The sequence below is a fragment of the Arachis ipaensis genome, chromosome B7, assembly GCF_059453495.1.
Source record: "Arachis ipaensis isolate K30076 ecotype BB chromosome B7, ASM5945349v1, whole genome shotgun sequence".
Taxonomy (NCBI): domain Eukaryota; kingdom Viridiplantae; phylum Streptophyta; class Magnoliopsida; order Fabales; family Fabaceae; genus Arachis; species Arachis ipaensis.
In genome coordinates this window covers 73,022,955-73,040,086 of record NC_142442.1, presented here as the reverse complement: position 1 = coordinate 73,040,086, position 17,132 = coordinate 73,022,955, and the positions used below count along the sequence as shown (strand labels likewise).

Here is a 17,132-nt window from a genome sequence, read left to right as displayed (position 1 = left end):
GTGCGCGCAGACAGGTGGGTGCGGACGCACAAATGCCTTGTTTCAGAAAATTTTTTTCTCTTCAAAACTAAGGTCCCTAACCTTAGTATATCAACATACCAACCCCAAACCATTCAAATAAGCACAAATTCACTCTCCATAAGCAATACAACTTGAACAACTCAAAATTCATCAAATCAAACCTAAACTAACCATTATATCACAAAAAGGCAAACAAGGCAAAAGACTATAAACAAGAGATAGAGTTGGAATAATGTCACCATGCTGGGGTGTCTCCCACCAAGCATTTTGGTTTAGAGTCCTAAGTTAGACTTGCATGGCTTCATTGATCACTTGGGAACTTCACCAAGGAGGAAGATCTCCAACTCCTTGGCATTTTTGGGTTGAGTATGATCCTTTGAACTTGATTTCTTGGCAACATCCTCTTCTTTTTGCTCCTTGCCATCCTCAATGACTTGCTCTTCAACTATGTCGCACCCAAAAATAGAATACGCTTCAAGAACGGGCTTGTTGGACTCTTCCAAGGTGAACTTGACTAACTTGCCATCCGCCTCAAAAGAATAGACTCCCGAATATGCATCTAGCTTGAAACGGGCTGTCTTTAAGAATAGCCTTCCAAGGAGTATGGATGATGTCTTGTTTGAGTCAATGGGAGGTGTCTCCAAAATATGAAAATCAACTGGAAAGAGCAATCTTTAAATATTGACTAGGACATTTTCGGCAATCCCAATAACGGACACAATACTCTTATTGGCTAGCACAAACCTCGCCCCGGACCTCTTTAGGGGTGACAAATTCAATCTTTCATAAATGAGGAGTGGCATAATGTCACGCACGCCCCCAGATCACACATACAGTCCATGAATTTTATTCCGCCAATCAAGCAAGTGACCAAACATGGGCCGGGGTCATTCCATTTTTCAGGAAGTAAAGAGGAGATAGAATCATCTACCAGCCTTGTGTTGAGGTTGCCAAGCTTTTCTTTGTGAGTGCAAACATCTTTAAGGAACTTGGCATATCTTGGCACTTGTTGAATTACTTGGAATAGGGGGACGGTGACTTCAACCTTCTTGAAAACTTCTACCATAGTGGGGTCAAGCTCTTCTTGTTTCTTAGCTTTCTTGGCTAAAGTTGGGAATGGGATGGGCAAATACTCTTCAAGCAAAGTCTTTCTCTTTGGCTCCTTGACCTTGTGTGGTTCTTCCTTGCTTTTATCAACACCTTCATCTTCATCCCTCATCACCTCTACTTCATCTCCCACATCTTCATTGTTTGTCTCCTCACTCAACTTTGTAGGTATAGCAACATTCTTATCCAATTTAGTGCCGCTCCTAAGGGTAATGGCATTGATGCTACCCTTAGGGTTGGGTTGCGGTTGGAAGGCAAACTACTTGAGGTTGAAGCTTGTTGGGTGTTTTGTGCGGTTTGAGGAGGGAGAGTTAAACGGGAAAGGGCATCGGCTATTGTAGCCATATATACTTCTTGTTTATTGTGGAACTCTCGTTGTTCTTGCATGAAGGTCTGTATTGTGTCATTCATGTGAGGTTGGTTGGAGGGAAGGGCTTGGTTAACTTGAGGAAGGCTAGGCCTACTATGTGGGTGTTGGTACTTCCCTTGAGGTTGAGATTGTGGGGGTTGTTGGTATGGTTGTTGGTATTGTTGTTGATCTTATGGTTGTTGATAGTAGTAGAATTGGCGTTTTGGTTAGGATGAGCTTGAGGAGCTTGGTTCCACCTTTGGTTTGAGTTATCCCTCCACCCTTGGGTTTGATTTCCTCCATATTAGTTGGATCCTTGGTTGTAATTTGGTTTTTGTGGGTAAGAGTTGGCTACCACCAATGTAGTGTCCTCTTGGAGCTGAGGACACTCATCGGTGTAATGAGTGTTACACGCACAAACACCACATACCCTTGGTGGTCCTTCGATCCTTGGAGGTTGAGGTGGAGCACTTATCAAAGCTTGAGGAATTTGTTGCCCTTGGGTGAGTTGTCGCAACAAAATTGTCATTTTTCCAAGGGTCTTGGTTAAAATAACATCTCCGGAGGGAGAAACTTCATTCACAGCTTTCGGTGGTGGACTCCTTGCCCTTGAGTGTTGAGTGGAGTCCGCCAAGTCTGATATAACTTCCCATGCTTCTGCAGCAGTCTTGTTCTTGGTCAATGAACCTCCACTCGTGGCATCTAGGAAAAACTTGTATTGGTGATGCATTCCTTGACAGAAATAACTGATAAGAACTAACTCATCAATCCGATGGTGAGGACAAGCCTCCAGCAACTTCTTAAATCTCTCCCAATACTCATACAAAGTCTCCCCATCCCGTTGCAAAATGCAAGAAATCTCTCTTCGCAACTTGTCTGTTTTCTGGGGAGGGTAGAACTTTTCCAAAAACTCTTTACGCAACAAGTCCCAGTTGGATCTAACTTCACCCGTCTGAGTATAAAACTACTCCTTCGTTTTTTCCTTCAAAGAGAAAGGAAAGGCGAAGACCAACACTGCAGCTTCATCGGTCCCATGTCTTCTTGCAATTGCACAAGAAACTTCGAAATCCTTGAGATACTTCAAGGGATCTTCTCCAGGCAGCCCATTGTACTTGGGGAGCAAGTTTATCGTGCCAGACTTGAGCTCAAAATTTGAGTCTAAGACCGGATACAAGATTTGAAATGGTTGCAAGTTAAGATCAGGAGCTCCGGCCTCCTTCAAGGTGATTCTTCTAGGTGGGTCCCCCATGTCGGTGTCACCTGAGTCACTCAAAGAGGATTCAGTACTCCCCACAGATGAATATAGAGTCTCCTCGATGATTGGAGAATGATGGTCACAGATGGTTGGTGATAGTGAATGGGAGTGCTCCTCAAGGGAACCCGATTCACTATTCACAAAAGCTAGCCGGGGCCGAGCTTGCCTTAAACGAGTTAAAGTTCTTTCAATTTCCGGATCAAAAGTGGCCAAGCTCGGGTCTGGAAGTGACTGTGTCATTCAATTGAGGAGGCAATAAAACCATGCAATTATGAAAGGCAAAACAAAAATAGACAAGTAAACAAGAACCAACTCAACAATCAAAGACTACTAAAGTTAACAAAAGAGGAATGTGGTATCTACAATTAGAGCCAAGTAGCAAACCAAAATCAAGTATTCACAATATTCACATATTTACAACAACTGAAATAGTAGCACTCATTGCACATAAAGTGAACTCCCTGGCAACGGCGCCAAAATTTGATGGTGAAGAGGAGCAACCAACTCACATGTGGGTTAGGAACTCGGTTATCGAAAGAAACGGATTTAACATTGTAAGTATAGTCCTAACTCGACAAGTTGGCCCCTCAAATCAAATTGAAAATTCACAAGATATGTCACAAGCAAAACCAAATTAAAACCGAGAGTATTAGACTCCCGAGTTGTCTCCCTAGGAGCACTTTAGAACAATGAGTGTGCAATTCCGGTTGTAGTGATCAATGGATTGTGAATGAAGAAATGAACATATAAAGCAATAAAATAACATGCAAAATTATAATGATTGAACTAATTAAGGAAATAAAGAACCGACTATGCAATATAAACAAGTAAAGTATAAAAGAAATCAACATATAAAGGTATAAAAACTTGAAAGCATCAAAAAGAGTCTTGGCTTGGAGTGAGCTAAGGGTCCTTTCCTTGTTAGAACCACAACTATGACAATAATAATGGATTAGTCTCACTTGATCAACCCTCACATCGGAAAGTAAGTTAAATGAGCATAAGTGTCCTTAACCCACAAATCCTAACTTGCTTGCTAATTACTTTAGCAACAAATTAGCGTTAGTGGGAACAAGAACAATTAACAACCCAAGAATTGAAACTAAATGTTGGACATTCCAACTCTAGGAACCCAATTGCTCACTTTACTCAAGCCAAGAACCAAAAATTTAGCCTAAAATTATGTTTGACATTTTGTCAAACACTTGGTGGGCAAAAAGCTTAAACATGAGGAAAATGAGTAGAGGCTTGAAACTAAAAGTAACAATTGATCTCAATCAACAAGAATAACACAAGAAAGCATGTAACAAGCATCAAACATCAAATTCATCAACAAGAAATTAAAATTGCAAGAGAGAAGCAAAATTGAACTATAACTTGAATTAGAAGAAAGAGTAATGACAATGTAACTATAAAGAGTAATAACAAGAAAATACTTACAATGAAAGCTTGCAAAATCCAAGATCAAAAATGGAAATGGCACTTGAATGTAAAACCCTAATATAAACCCTAATGGAGAAGATGAAAAACTTAGAGAAAAGCTAAACTAAAAACTCCTACTACTACTCCTAAACTATCCTAAATGATATGCTATCCTATGTCTTTATTTTCCCCCTAATATGAGCTAGAAGACTTCAAAAATGGGCCTCCAAAGCCCCCAAATCGCGAGGCACGTGCTATTTTAATGAAGTCATGTGCGGACACCTGTGCGGACGCACAGATGCGTGCGTCCGCACACTTCGGCGAAAATCCCGACCTGTGTGTACGCACATGCAGTTGTGCGCATGCACATAGGCGATGCTGGGATGGACACGTGACGCGCTCGAAGCACTCCATGTGCTCTCCTGGGGCAGCTGTGCATACACACAGGTAGCTGTGTGCACACACACATCTCTGAGCTCCTCTCCTTTGATTCTTCATGTTTCCTCCACTTTGCATGCTCTTCTTCCATTTTCTCCAACCCATTCCTACCTTATACACCTGAAATTACTCACAAAAAACATCAAGGCATCGAATGGAAGGAAAATGGAACAAAATAGATTCAATTAAGTATAACAGAGCATATTTTCATGATCAAGAACAATTTGGAAGAAGAGTTCAAAAGCATGCTATTCAAGGGAATAAGTGAGAGTTTATGTGATGAAAATCCATTCAATTCTAACAAAAAATCATCATCAAATATGGACTCATCACTAATAACTGGAATTTTCTGGTTGATTTGGATCCCTCTAAAGCTAGTCTTTCCTTAGGAGTTGACTAGGACTTGAAGAATCAAATTGATTAGTCCACTTGACTTTCCTTTATTTAGTAAGGGTTAACTAAGTAGGAGCAACGAACAATTCTCATCACAATTGATAAGGATAACTTGGATAGGACGTCCAGTTCTCATACATTGCCAAGAGTTTTTCTAGTTATTAATTTACTCTCTCGTTATTTACTTTCCTTATTCCTTATTTCAAAAACCTAAAAAGACAAAACCTCATAGCCAATTATAAGTACACTTCCCTGTAATTCCTTGAGAGATGACCCGAGGTTTAAATAATTCGGTTTTATTTTATTGGGTTTGCTTTAGTGACAGACAATCTTTTGTATGAAATGATTATTGTTAGTTTAGAGACTATACTTGCAATAGGAATTTATTGTGAATTCTTTACCAGCAAAAATCCGATAATCAAAATGGAGGCTGTGTCCTCTCTCTAGGTTTTAGGATTTCTCTTAGTTTTAGGTTTATTTCTTCCCAAATTCCAGGTTCAATGTTCCTTTAAATTAGTTTCTCTTCTACTCTTATTTAGTCTAGCACTTTAGTTTACTTATTCTCTTGTTGATTCATTTATTTTCCCAATTTGGTTTATGAACTCCATGTTAGATTTGATTTCTTTATTTAATGCAATTTGAGGTATTTCATATTTGTGATTTTGATTTAGCTCTTTACATTCTTAGCTTTGGTTGAGTAATTAGAGACGCTTGAGTTATCAGACTCCTTTGTTAACTGCTAATTGGAATTTGTTGGTTGATTTGGATCCATCTAAAGCTAATCTTTCCTTAGGAGTTGACTAGGACTTGAGGAATCAAATTGATTAGTCCACTTGACTTTCCTTTATTTAGTAAGGGTTAACTAAGTAAGAGCAACGAACAATTCTCATCACAATTGATAAGGATAACTAGGATAGGACATCTAGTTCTCATGCCTTGCCAAGAGTTTTTCTAGTTATTCATTTACTCTCTTGTTATTTACTTTCCTTATTCCTTATTTCAAAAACCCAAAAAGACAAAACCTCATAACCAATTATAAGTACACTTCCCTGCAATTCCTTAAGAGACGACCTGAGGTTTAAATACTTCGGTTTTATTTTATTGGGTTTGCTTTGGTGACAAACAATCTTTTGTATGAAAGGATTATTGTTAGTTTAGAGACTATACTTGCAACGGAAATTTATTGTGAATTCTTTACTAGCAAAAATCCGATCATCAAAATGGCGCCGTTGCCGGAGAATTGCAAACATGTGTCCTATTATTGGTTATTGTAAATATTTGCTTTTTGCTTGTTTGCTAGTTTTTGTTAGTTTTAGGACTTTGTTGCTTATTTTTATTAGTTTTTGTTATTACTTTCTCTTACTACTATGAATTCTCATCCCTTTGGCTATGAGTTTGGGTCTAATTATGTTGTAGGGAATGGACGCTACAATGAGAATATGCATCAGAGTTGGGAGAATCAAAGATGGGAGGAGCCACAAGGATTTGATCAACCCTCTTGGCAATAACCTCTACCAACATACTATGACCAAGAGCCATTCCAAGAGGCATACCATGATAATTGCTATGGTGAGCACTCTTTTGATTATCAACAACCACCACCATACGTCTATGACTCCCCCTCAACATAATTTTGAACCACCATACTCACAAGCCCCTTACCACCAAACACCCCCATATGACCCTAATCCTTATCCACCATACCAACCACCATATGAACCACATAAAACCACCCAAATTCCAAAACAATTGCCCCCCTTCATCTTCCTGTGACGAGATGCTTCAATCTCATGCACAAGGACAAAAGACCATGGAAAGCACACTTACCGGTCTGACCTCCGCTATACAAACCCTCGTCTCCCAGATTGGATCATCGAATACCTCCAACAATCAACCCTCAAGTTCTAGTGCACCCTCTTTTTAACCCCATAATGATCTCTCCATCCCATCACCACCCTCCATGGAAGAGCACCCACATCCATCAATCCAAAAGCAATATGATCCCAATGATGCTACTGACCCAGAACAAGAGCGAAGAGATCATCTTAGGGATGTAATGGATCGGTTTCACGCACACATACTTCAAGAGAAGCAAGAGGAGGCCCAAAAGGTGGAGGTAGGAGAGACCCTTGAAGATGAAGTAGTTGACGAATTAGTGAAGGTTGAACAAGAGGAAAGCTCCATCATTAAAGACAACTCTACACTAAGTGACATCAAGGAGGAGTTTGATTGTGTAATAGAGCAAGTGGAGAAAGCCGAAATTATCACTGAAGAGGACGTGGTTGAAGACTTAGGAGATGTAGAACCTCCATGGAAAAGTCAAGTCATAGAGCCTCCTTCCAAGATGTTTGAATTTAATGTTGAGGAGGGTGTACAACCTCCAAGGCATATCATGGTTGAAGACTTTGAAGAGGTTGATTAAGAGATGGAGATTAAAGAAGAAGAAGCACAACCTCCCATGCACTTGGTAAGCAATGAAGAAGAGATTGGATGGGCAAAGAGCTACCAAGAGGAAAAGGTTGAAATTGAAGAAGCTTGCAAAGAGGTGGAAGTTGTCAAAGAAGAGCACAAGGGAGTGGAGCTTGAAATCACCTTGCCAAAGTTGTTGGATACCTCTCTGCCTAAGTCACCATCATCCTTCACAACATTCAAGTGGGTAAAATTCATATCCCTTAGCTTTCTCATTCCATTTGAATATGGTTTACTTGAGATAGATGGTCAACTTAGAGCTCTTTGTGGCGTTAAGAGTAAGAGGAAGATGGTTAGTGGTTGGAGTTGTCATGCAAGGTTCAATATGGTTGTATGCTCCAAGTTGAAATGCAAGGATTGGTATAGAACCAAAGTGAATGGGTCCAGGAGGACGTTTGGATATCTCAGTGAGAATTCTAATTGCTCACCACCCGGTTGGAACAATGGTGATCCACTTCAAGACGGGTGTAGAAACAAGATTTGAGATCCGGACATACAAGAGGATCAATTTTGGGAGCTCAAAGCTTATGAATAACTCCATCAAAGCTTGGCAAATTTACTTTGAGTAGATAGAGCTTTATGGAAGTCCAAGCATTGGTGGAAATTTCAAGATGAGTTCAAGCACAAGCCACCATGACAAGGAGCTCACCAAATGTCCAACTTAAGGACTTTAACTAAAAGTGCTAGGTGGGAGACAACCCACCGTGATAGCCACCAGGAAGGGAACCGGAAGACGTTTACATGGGGCGACAGACAAGTCCATCTGCACAATCTATGGAGAAAAACATCAGTTGGAGCAATCTGTCCACTTGCACATCTCAGCATGCACCGAGGACGGTGCAATCTTTAAGTGTGGGGAGGTCGATACCGACTTCCGTGGGTTAGTTATTTTCTTCTCAACACCAATGTTTAATTTTCTTTGTTAAATTAGTTGTTGCATTTGCATGTTTGACTGCATGTTTGTTTGATTTTGTGCATTTAGCCACTGCTTGGTCGAAGTAATAATTTCTTTTCAAGACCCTTTTCATAGCATTTCACTAATTTAAATTAAAACTTTTTTGTTAAAACTTGTTTGAAGATTGTAATTTGGAACATGAATTATAGCTAAGAACACACAACCCGTGAGATTTGAGCTTAATTACATGGTTACATTGTTTAACCATAATATTTTATTCTTGTGTGTTTTCTTCTCTATGATTGTAATCTATATTTTGCTCCATTCTATATGTCCATTATTTAGTGTATTTACATGCTTGTATATGATTGAGGCCATCATTTGTTATTAGCTCACTTATCCCAAATAGCTTACCCTTTCAATCACCTTTGTTTGCCACCTTGAGCCTTTTAATCCCCTTTGTTCTATATTTTACCACATCACTAGTCTTAAAGCGGAAAAACAATTAATTACACCAAGTGAATCTTTGGTTAGCTTAAGATAGAGATTGTGTATTAATTAAGTGTGGGCAATTGTGGGAATTTGGGTTGATGAAAGTGTACAGTATTCTATTGACAAAATATTGGGAATTTGGGTACCTACTCATGTGAGACTAGAAAAATTAAAAAATCCATGTGCATTGATATGTTATGTTTACTTTTATACTTTTGATAAAAAAAAAGGAAAAAAACCAAAAATATTCAAATAAATAAGTAATTAAATAAGGGGACAAAATTACCCCAATGCTAAGTTTAATAAAAGATCAATGCATATGTGATAAAATTAAGAAAAATTTGGTACATGAGTATGTGATACAAAAGTGGGAATTATGGGTAGCTTGGCATGATTTTAGAGTTACATAGAGTGTGTGTGTTAGGTGAGAGCTTAGGTTAGTCAAAGATTCATATTATAGCTCACTTGGCCATACATATATCCTCACCCTTACCTTATCCCCATTACAACCTTAAAAAGACCTCATGATATTTGCATTAGTATACTAAATTTTTGTTGATTGGTTAGATGAAGAACAAAGTCTAGAAAGCATGACTAGAGAAGAGTAGAGTGATTAACCATAGACACTTGAGAGATTAGAGTGCATATATACTACCAATAAGGGTTCAATGCTTGGTTCTATATTCCCTGCTTTCATGAGCTATCTTCTTACAAGTTTACTTGTCTTTTATCGTATGATTTGAATTAGTGGAATCTGGCTTATTTTTTTCTTGAAGAGCTTATTTACTTTTGACCAAGTAGACAGAATCATATTAGCATATAGTTGCATTCATAGGTTGCATCTCATGAGTCTTACTTTCCCCCATTCATTCTTTTTATCTCCTTAAGCTTTGCATGAGGACATGCTAATGTTTATGTGTGGGGAGATTGATAAATCACTATTTTATGGTTTATCTTGTGCTCAATTGAGTGGTTTTTATCAATTCTTTACACACTTATTCATACTATTTGCATGATTTTAAAATCCCTTCCCAATTTTGTGCTATGATGGAAAACATGCTTCTTTGGACTTAAAGTAATAATATTAGTCCTCTCTTATTACCATTCGATGCCGTGATCTCTGTGTTAAGTGTTTTCAGGCTTTATAGGGTAGGAATGGCTTAGAGGATGAAAAGGAAGCTTGCAAAAATGGAAGGAACACAAGAAACTAAGGAGCTGACCAGCGAGGATCGACGCGCACGCGTACCCGACGCGTACGTGTGCCTAGCGCAAAAGACAAGCGATCCGTACGTGTGACTGACACGCACGCGTGACAAGGAATTTCGCTAAACAATGTGCACGCGTGACCTACGCGTATGCGTGATATGCGCCACGTGCAGAAAGTTGCAGAAAGTGCTGGGGGCGATTTCTGGGCTCCTTTTTAGCCCAATTCCAAGCCCGAGAACACAAAATAGAAGCTGCAAAGTGGGGGAATCAATCAATCATTCAGACACTTCTCATTCATTCATAATTTTAGATTTTAGATGTAGTTTTCTAGAGAGAGAGAGGCTCTCTCCTCTCTCTAGGTTTTAGGCTTTCTCTTAGTTTTAGGTTTATTTCTTCCCAAATTCTAGGTTCAATGTTCCTTTAAATTAGTTTCTCTTCTACTCTTATTTCGTCTAGCACTTTAGTTTACTTATTCTCTTGTTGATTTGTTTATTTTCCCAATTTGGTTTATGAACTCCATGTTAGATTTGATTTCTTTATTTAATGCAATTTGAGGTATTTCATATTTATGATTTTGATTTAGCTTTTTACATTCTTAGCTTTGGTTGAGTAATTGGAGACGCTTGAGTTATCAAACTCCTTTGTTGACTGATAATTGGAATTCGCTGGTTGATTTGGATCCCTCTTAAGCTAGTCTTTCCTTAGGAGTTGACTAGGACTTGAGGAATCAAATTGATTAGTCCACTTGACTTTCCTTTATTTAGTAAGGGTTAACTAAGTGGGAGCAACGAACAATTCTCATCGCAATTGATAAGGATAACTAGGATAGGACGTCCAGTTCTCATACCTTGCCAAGAGTTTTTCTAGCTATTAATTTACACCTCGTTATTTACTTTCCTTATTCCTTATTTCAAAAACCCAAAAAGACAAAACCTCATAACCAATTATAAGTACACTTCCCTGTAATTCCTTGAGAGACGACCCGAAATTTAAATACTTCGGTTTTATTTTATTGGGTTTGCTTTAGTGACAAACAATCTTTTGTATGAAAGGATTATTATTAGTTTAAAGACTATACTTGCAACGGGAATTTATTGTGAATTCTTTACTAGCAAAAATCCGATCATCAATGCTATTTCATTGAATAAATGTGAGATAAGTTGATAAAATCCACTAAATTCAACATAAGATAAACCACAAAATTTGGGTTTATCAAACCTCCCCACACTTAAACTAAGCATGTCCTCATGCTAAACCAAGAAAGAGACAAAGGGTACCAACATTTATTCACTACAAACTATCTAAATGCAATCTATCTACATGCAATCTATCTAAATGCATGCAATTACTTGGTCAAAAAATAAGTCAACTTCCAAGAAAGCATATATGAACATAAGAGCTAAAGGTATTAACAACCAAGTCAAATCCACAATTGAATTGAGTTATTGAAAAGAATTTACAAACTTGCAAGAAAGGAGATGATCATGGGTGAAAACATGTAATTGAGCAATCGAACCCTCACTGGATGTTTATCCGCTCTAGTCACTCAAGTGTATAGGGTTGACTCACTCAATTCTCCCCTAATCATGCTTCCTAAGATTTATTTTTCATCTAACAATCAATCATTATTCAATGCATGCATACAAATATCATGAGGGCTTATCCAAGGGTTGTAATAGGGCTAGGGTCAAGGTAAGATTGTATTTGGTCAAGTGAGCTTGAAATTTGAATCTTTGACTACTTAAGCTCTCACCTAACCTACAAACTATACAATTCAAATGCTAACATAACTACCCATTCTTCACTTTTTCACACACTCATGCCTTCTCTTTTTTATTACAACCCATATGCATATTATTGCTTTACTTTGGGGAATTTTGTCCCCTTTTTATTGCTTCCTTTTTCTTTTTCTTCTTTTTTTACATTTTTTTCTTTTATTTTTCTTTTGATGAATTATATACAAAGGTACCAATGCATATGGTTTAAATATTTAATGCATGAGTATGTACCTAATTCCCAAAATTTTTAACAAAACTACCAAAAATACACTTTTATCCCTACCCAGTGTTCCCAACTCTCCCACAATTAAATGATAAACACTCTCACTAGCCTAAGCTAATCAAAGATCTAAATTAAGGATATTTATTGAGCTTTAAGGCTAGTAATGTGCTAAATTTAAGAACAAAAGGGTTTAGCATAGGCTCAAAGTTGGCTAACAATGGTAGATAAAAGGTAGGCTATTTGGGTAAGTGAGCAATTTGAAATAACGGCCTCAATCATATAAATGCATGTATACATAGAATAATGGTCATAAAGAATCAAACAAATCAAAGATTACAATCATAGAAAAAGAATAAGACACATAAGAAGGAAAATAGTGGTTATATGATGTAACCACACAATTAGGCTCAAAACTCACATGGTTGTGTGTTCTTAGCTCAAAAATATGTTCCATAATATATATAATTTAAGCAAGTTCAATGAAAAAAAAATTTTTCAAATCAATTGGGGTGCCTTATAGATAAAATCCTTGGAAAATTTTATTATTTTGACTAAGCTTATTATATATATATGCAAAATAAGAAAATGCAACAAAAAGTTCTAAAAGTCCTAAGAATAACAAAAAAAATTAAAATGCGAAAGTGTTGGAATTAGAAATTGTCACCCAAAAATCGCCGATCAGTCGGACGACCTCCCTACACTTAAAAGTTTGCACCGTCCTTGGTACATTCAAAGATGAGTAAGGGGTACAGCGAATACACTGGTTGCCACTTTCAACTGGTGGATCAAACAGCTGATGTGTGTTCTTTCTCCCGCTTCCGTTATTTCTTATGATGACTCACCCATGAAAAATAGAAAATAGCACAGTAAGATGAGAGAATGCAAAAGCAAGAAAGCGTAAATTGTTGGAATGAAGTAATGATCACTAGAATGAAGTGAGTGAATTAGTTTGTGACATTAAGGAAAATAGTGTGTGAGTTCTAAGTTGCATGCGGTTTAGAACACATACACACTAGTTTTTAAAAGCTATGTCACATTTGTACAAAAGAGGTGTACCTTCACTCATTCTAGTGTACTTGAGATACTCTAAAGAAAATTTGTAGGTCAAGACAACCATTCAAGCGAGAATTAACAGATTATGAAATGGATGATGAATGGACATTGATTGATGTGCAATAAAGCTTAATGAACAAGGGAACAATGAAAATCACACATCAATCAACGACACACTTTGAATTTTGGCTCACATCACCTAGTGGACATAAAATGGGAAACATGGTCGCTATGCAACATAGTAAAAGAGAACTAGAGGTGAGAATCAATCACATAGCAAGCATGGTCCATACAGCTTGAGAATTACAAAAGGATGTCCCTAGGTGAGCTTACAATCCAATTCATAATTGAAGCATTATGCCAAAATGAACAGTTTCAAATATGTATAGAGCACGTAAGTAAACAATTAATGGTTAACATGTCATTAAGGCATAAGCACAACATATGGATGCATATGATCAAGCAACACAATGCATTAAGGTAAATGCACAACATCCATCAAGAAATTGCCTAGTCAAAGAAAAGAATTCAAATCACATGGTGGCCAAATCATGCAATTCAAGACATCTATAATGCTTGAAGGCAATTCACATGCACTTGGTGTTCACAAATGTTCAACATCAAGAACTCGAAACTAAGTAACAAAGTAGCCTCAATAAAGAGATCCAACAATGAATATAAAAAATAATTATGCTAAAATAGCATCAAGTTAATAATAAACAGCAATAAATAGCAAACAAAATTAATAATCCAACACTTATCATCAAAATAGAAAATTAAACTAGCTAAATAACTAACTAATTAACTAACTAAAGAAGATGATGGTAGATGGTGAATAGTGGTGCTAGATGATGGTTGAAAGAAGGAAAGGAAAGAAGAGAAGAGAGAAGAAGGAAAGAAATGGAAAGAAGAGAAGAAAAGAAGTATGTGAAACTGGACAGAGGGTCACGCGTACGCATCAGGTCACGCGTACACGTGCATGGCAGACATAGGGTGCGACGCGTACGCATCGTCGATGCGCACGCGTGATGGGAGAGAAAAGAAGATGACGCGTACGCGTGGAGCACGCGAATGCATGGGTCAAAATTGTGCTAAATGCACAATTTCAGCACACTACGCGCATAACTCTCTGGTTTTTGTATTGCACCTGGAAATTTTAGGGGTCACGCGTACGCGTAGGTGAGGCATACGTATGAGTGGTTGGAAACTTGGGGATCACACGTACGCGTGGGTGACGCGTACGCGTGGATGGGTGCTCTGTTTTTCCAAATTTTCTAAGTTCTAGCACCAAACCAAGCATTCCAAACTTCCAAACAGCTACGAAAACACCATCAAACCTTATTTAACATACTAGACTCCCAAATAAACCAAACAAACAAAGCTAAACATGAAATTAAACAAATTTACCAATATGTATGATGTGCGGAAAACGATCCGACACAAAACTCACCGGCAAGTGCACCGGGTCGCATCAAGTAATAAAACTCACGGGAGTGAGGTCGATCCCACAAGGATTGAAGGATTGAGAAACTTTAGTTTAGCGGTTGAATTAGTCAAGCAAACAAGTGTTGATTGTGTGAAATTGTGTTGGCAGGAATTAAATTGCATAGACTGTAAAGGGAAATGGGTGATTTGCAGGAAATTAAAGTGAACAAAAAAAAATAAAAGTGCTGAATCTTAAAGAACAAGAAATTAAATGGCAGAAACTTAGAACGCAAGAAATGTAAATTACAGAATCTTAAAGTGCAAGAAATGTAAATTACTTGAATTATAAAGGGAATTGGGAGGTGGATTTGCAGAATTTAAACAAGGAAAGGTAAAATTCAACAAACAGAAATATAAAAGATGGATTCAATTAAACCGGATCTCAAATGACAATAACAATAAGCTTGGTGTAGCAACGAAACAAGGAAATTGAAATTGAAAGATGTAGATCTCAGGACCCAAGAGACTAGATAACCAAGTCTAGATCTCAATGCCTTCCTAGATCCAAATTTAGAATTCAATTGCAAGAAAAGTAAAGATCAAGAAGTAGAAGAAAGGAATTCAAATATTGATTTCTCAAAAAGTACAGTAAAGAAAACAGAGAGATCTCAGGGTGAGATTGAAACAGAATTCCTTCAATTCTCCAACACCCAAGATTCAAACAAAAAGTAAATGAAATTGAAAATAAGAAAACTAAGAGGAAGAGAATTCAATTCTCCTTCCCCGAGACTCAGAAACTCAATACAACTCAAAACCAAAAGCTCTCCAAAAACTACTCAACAAAACTAAAAGGAAAAACTCTCTTAAAACTTCAAATCCTAAGCTATTTATACACTTTCTTCAAATGATCCTTAAGCCTTGAATTGGGCCTTTAGTCTTGATGGAATTGGGTTGACAATAGCCTCCGTTGATTGCTCTTGGTGTAGGGAAGAAATCCACTTGTGAACCGGGCCATGAACCATTCACGTTTGAGTCAATGTTTGAGGCAAACGTTGACTCAAACGTCCCTTGTGTGAGGTATTATGCAGATGCCCATTTGCTGTCATCCACGTTTGGCTCAACGTTTGAGGTCAAACGTGAGCTCAAACGTGGCTCCTCCCATGCATTTCTTTTGGCCAACGTTTGGCCCAACGTTTGAGGCAAACGTTGGCTTTTCCAAGGCATTAAACAGAGTGCTCCTCCTTGCTAATATGTGGCCAACGTTTGACCTCACGTTTGAGGCAAACTTTGGCGCAAACGTTGGCTTCCCCTAGATGCTCTTTTTCATTCTTTTTGGCACCAACATTTGACCTCGCGTTTGAGGCAAATGTTGGTGCAAACGTTGCCTTCCCATACTTCTTCTTCAGCCAACGTTTGCCTCAACGTTTGAGGCAAACGTTGGCGCAAACGTTGGCTCTTCTCCAGGGTGTTCTTCATCTGCTTCTCACGTTTGAGTTAACGTTTGAGGCAAACGTTAGCTCAAACGTGAATCCCTATTTTCAAGCCCATTCTTGCAACCTTCTTCCAAGCTTTATTCCACCTATCATCAATCAACAATTGTATCAAAGCTATGCCATAATCATGAGAGTTGTTCTTTTTCTTGTCACATGAGCAATTATGGTACAAAAACTCATGAAAATGCATCAATTTATCCATGGTTGATTGAATCAAAGGAAACATGAAATTCAACCCAATTGGCTTACTTATGGCTTAAGAAAGTGCATAAAACTAAATGAAAACAAAGGAAAAAGACTAGTGAAACTAGCCTAAGATGACTTGTCATCACAACACCAAACTTAAAACTTGCTTGTCCCCAAGCAAGAACAGAATTATTAAGAAGAAAGAATGAAAACAAAAGAGAATGCTCATGTTAGCAGAGTATTATTGGTAGCTCATGGGGTTTTATGCAGATATGTAACTACTCACTTCTTATTGACAAGTAGGCCTAGAAAGTTCTCTCTAAGCATCAAGCAACACACTGCTATGACCTCTCATTATTCTTTTGTCCTTGTTTACTGAATTCTTTTCTTTATAAACTTTGGTTCAGTGTCATGTGTAACAAGCTCTTTTCTTTATTTATGCTTGACACATTATTCACTTTAGACACTTGGCTCACATGCCTTCTTAGAATATTGATGCCCAGCACCTCTTTCGGTTACTAAATGTCTTGTAGCCAGGTTGCTCTTGATAGTGGACTTTCAGTTGATAATCCCGGGTTAGTTAACCCAAGTTACCAAGTGTTGATGCACTCCAAAGAACTTAATAATCCAAGCAGATCCTAGTACAAAGACACCACAGGTATATATTCTAAGGTTCAAGCTATTGGTGTCTAGCTTTGTTTTTTTTTTCTTTTGTTCTGTTGCCACTTTTGGCTTTTTCTTTTCTCTTTTTGTTTTTCTTTTCATCTAAGGACTTTTATTTTGTTGAGATCCATAGACAGTGAACTACTTTCTTCTTAAAAAGAGAATAGTTTATTCCTTTTATTCACTAATAGTGAGTTACCACACAATCACACATTCATACCTCCACTTACTATTATTTGACTTCTAGCTAGCAATGAACCATCT

General features: G+C 37.8%; 1 non-coding gene across 1 annotated transcript; it reads left to right on the top strand.

The window, feature by feature from the left end:
• Positions 1-2,244: 2,244 nt before the first annotated feature.
• Positions 2,245-2,351, top strand: LOC148552987 (small nucleolar RNA R71). Its single transcript, XR_015892753.1, has one exon. It is a non-coding gene; the product is annotated as a small nucleolar RNA R71 (small nucleolar RNA).
• The last annotated feature ends 14,781 nt before the right edge of the window (positions 2,352-17,132 follow it).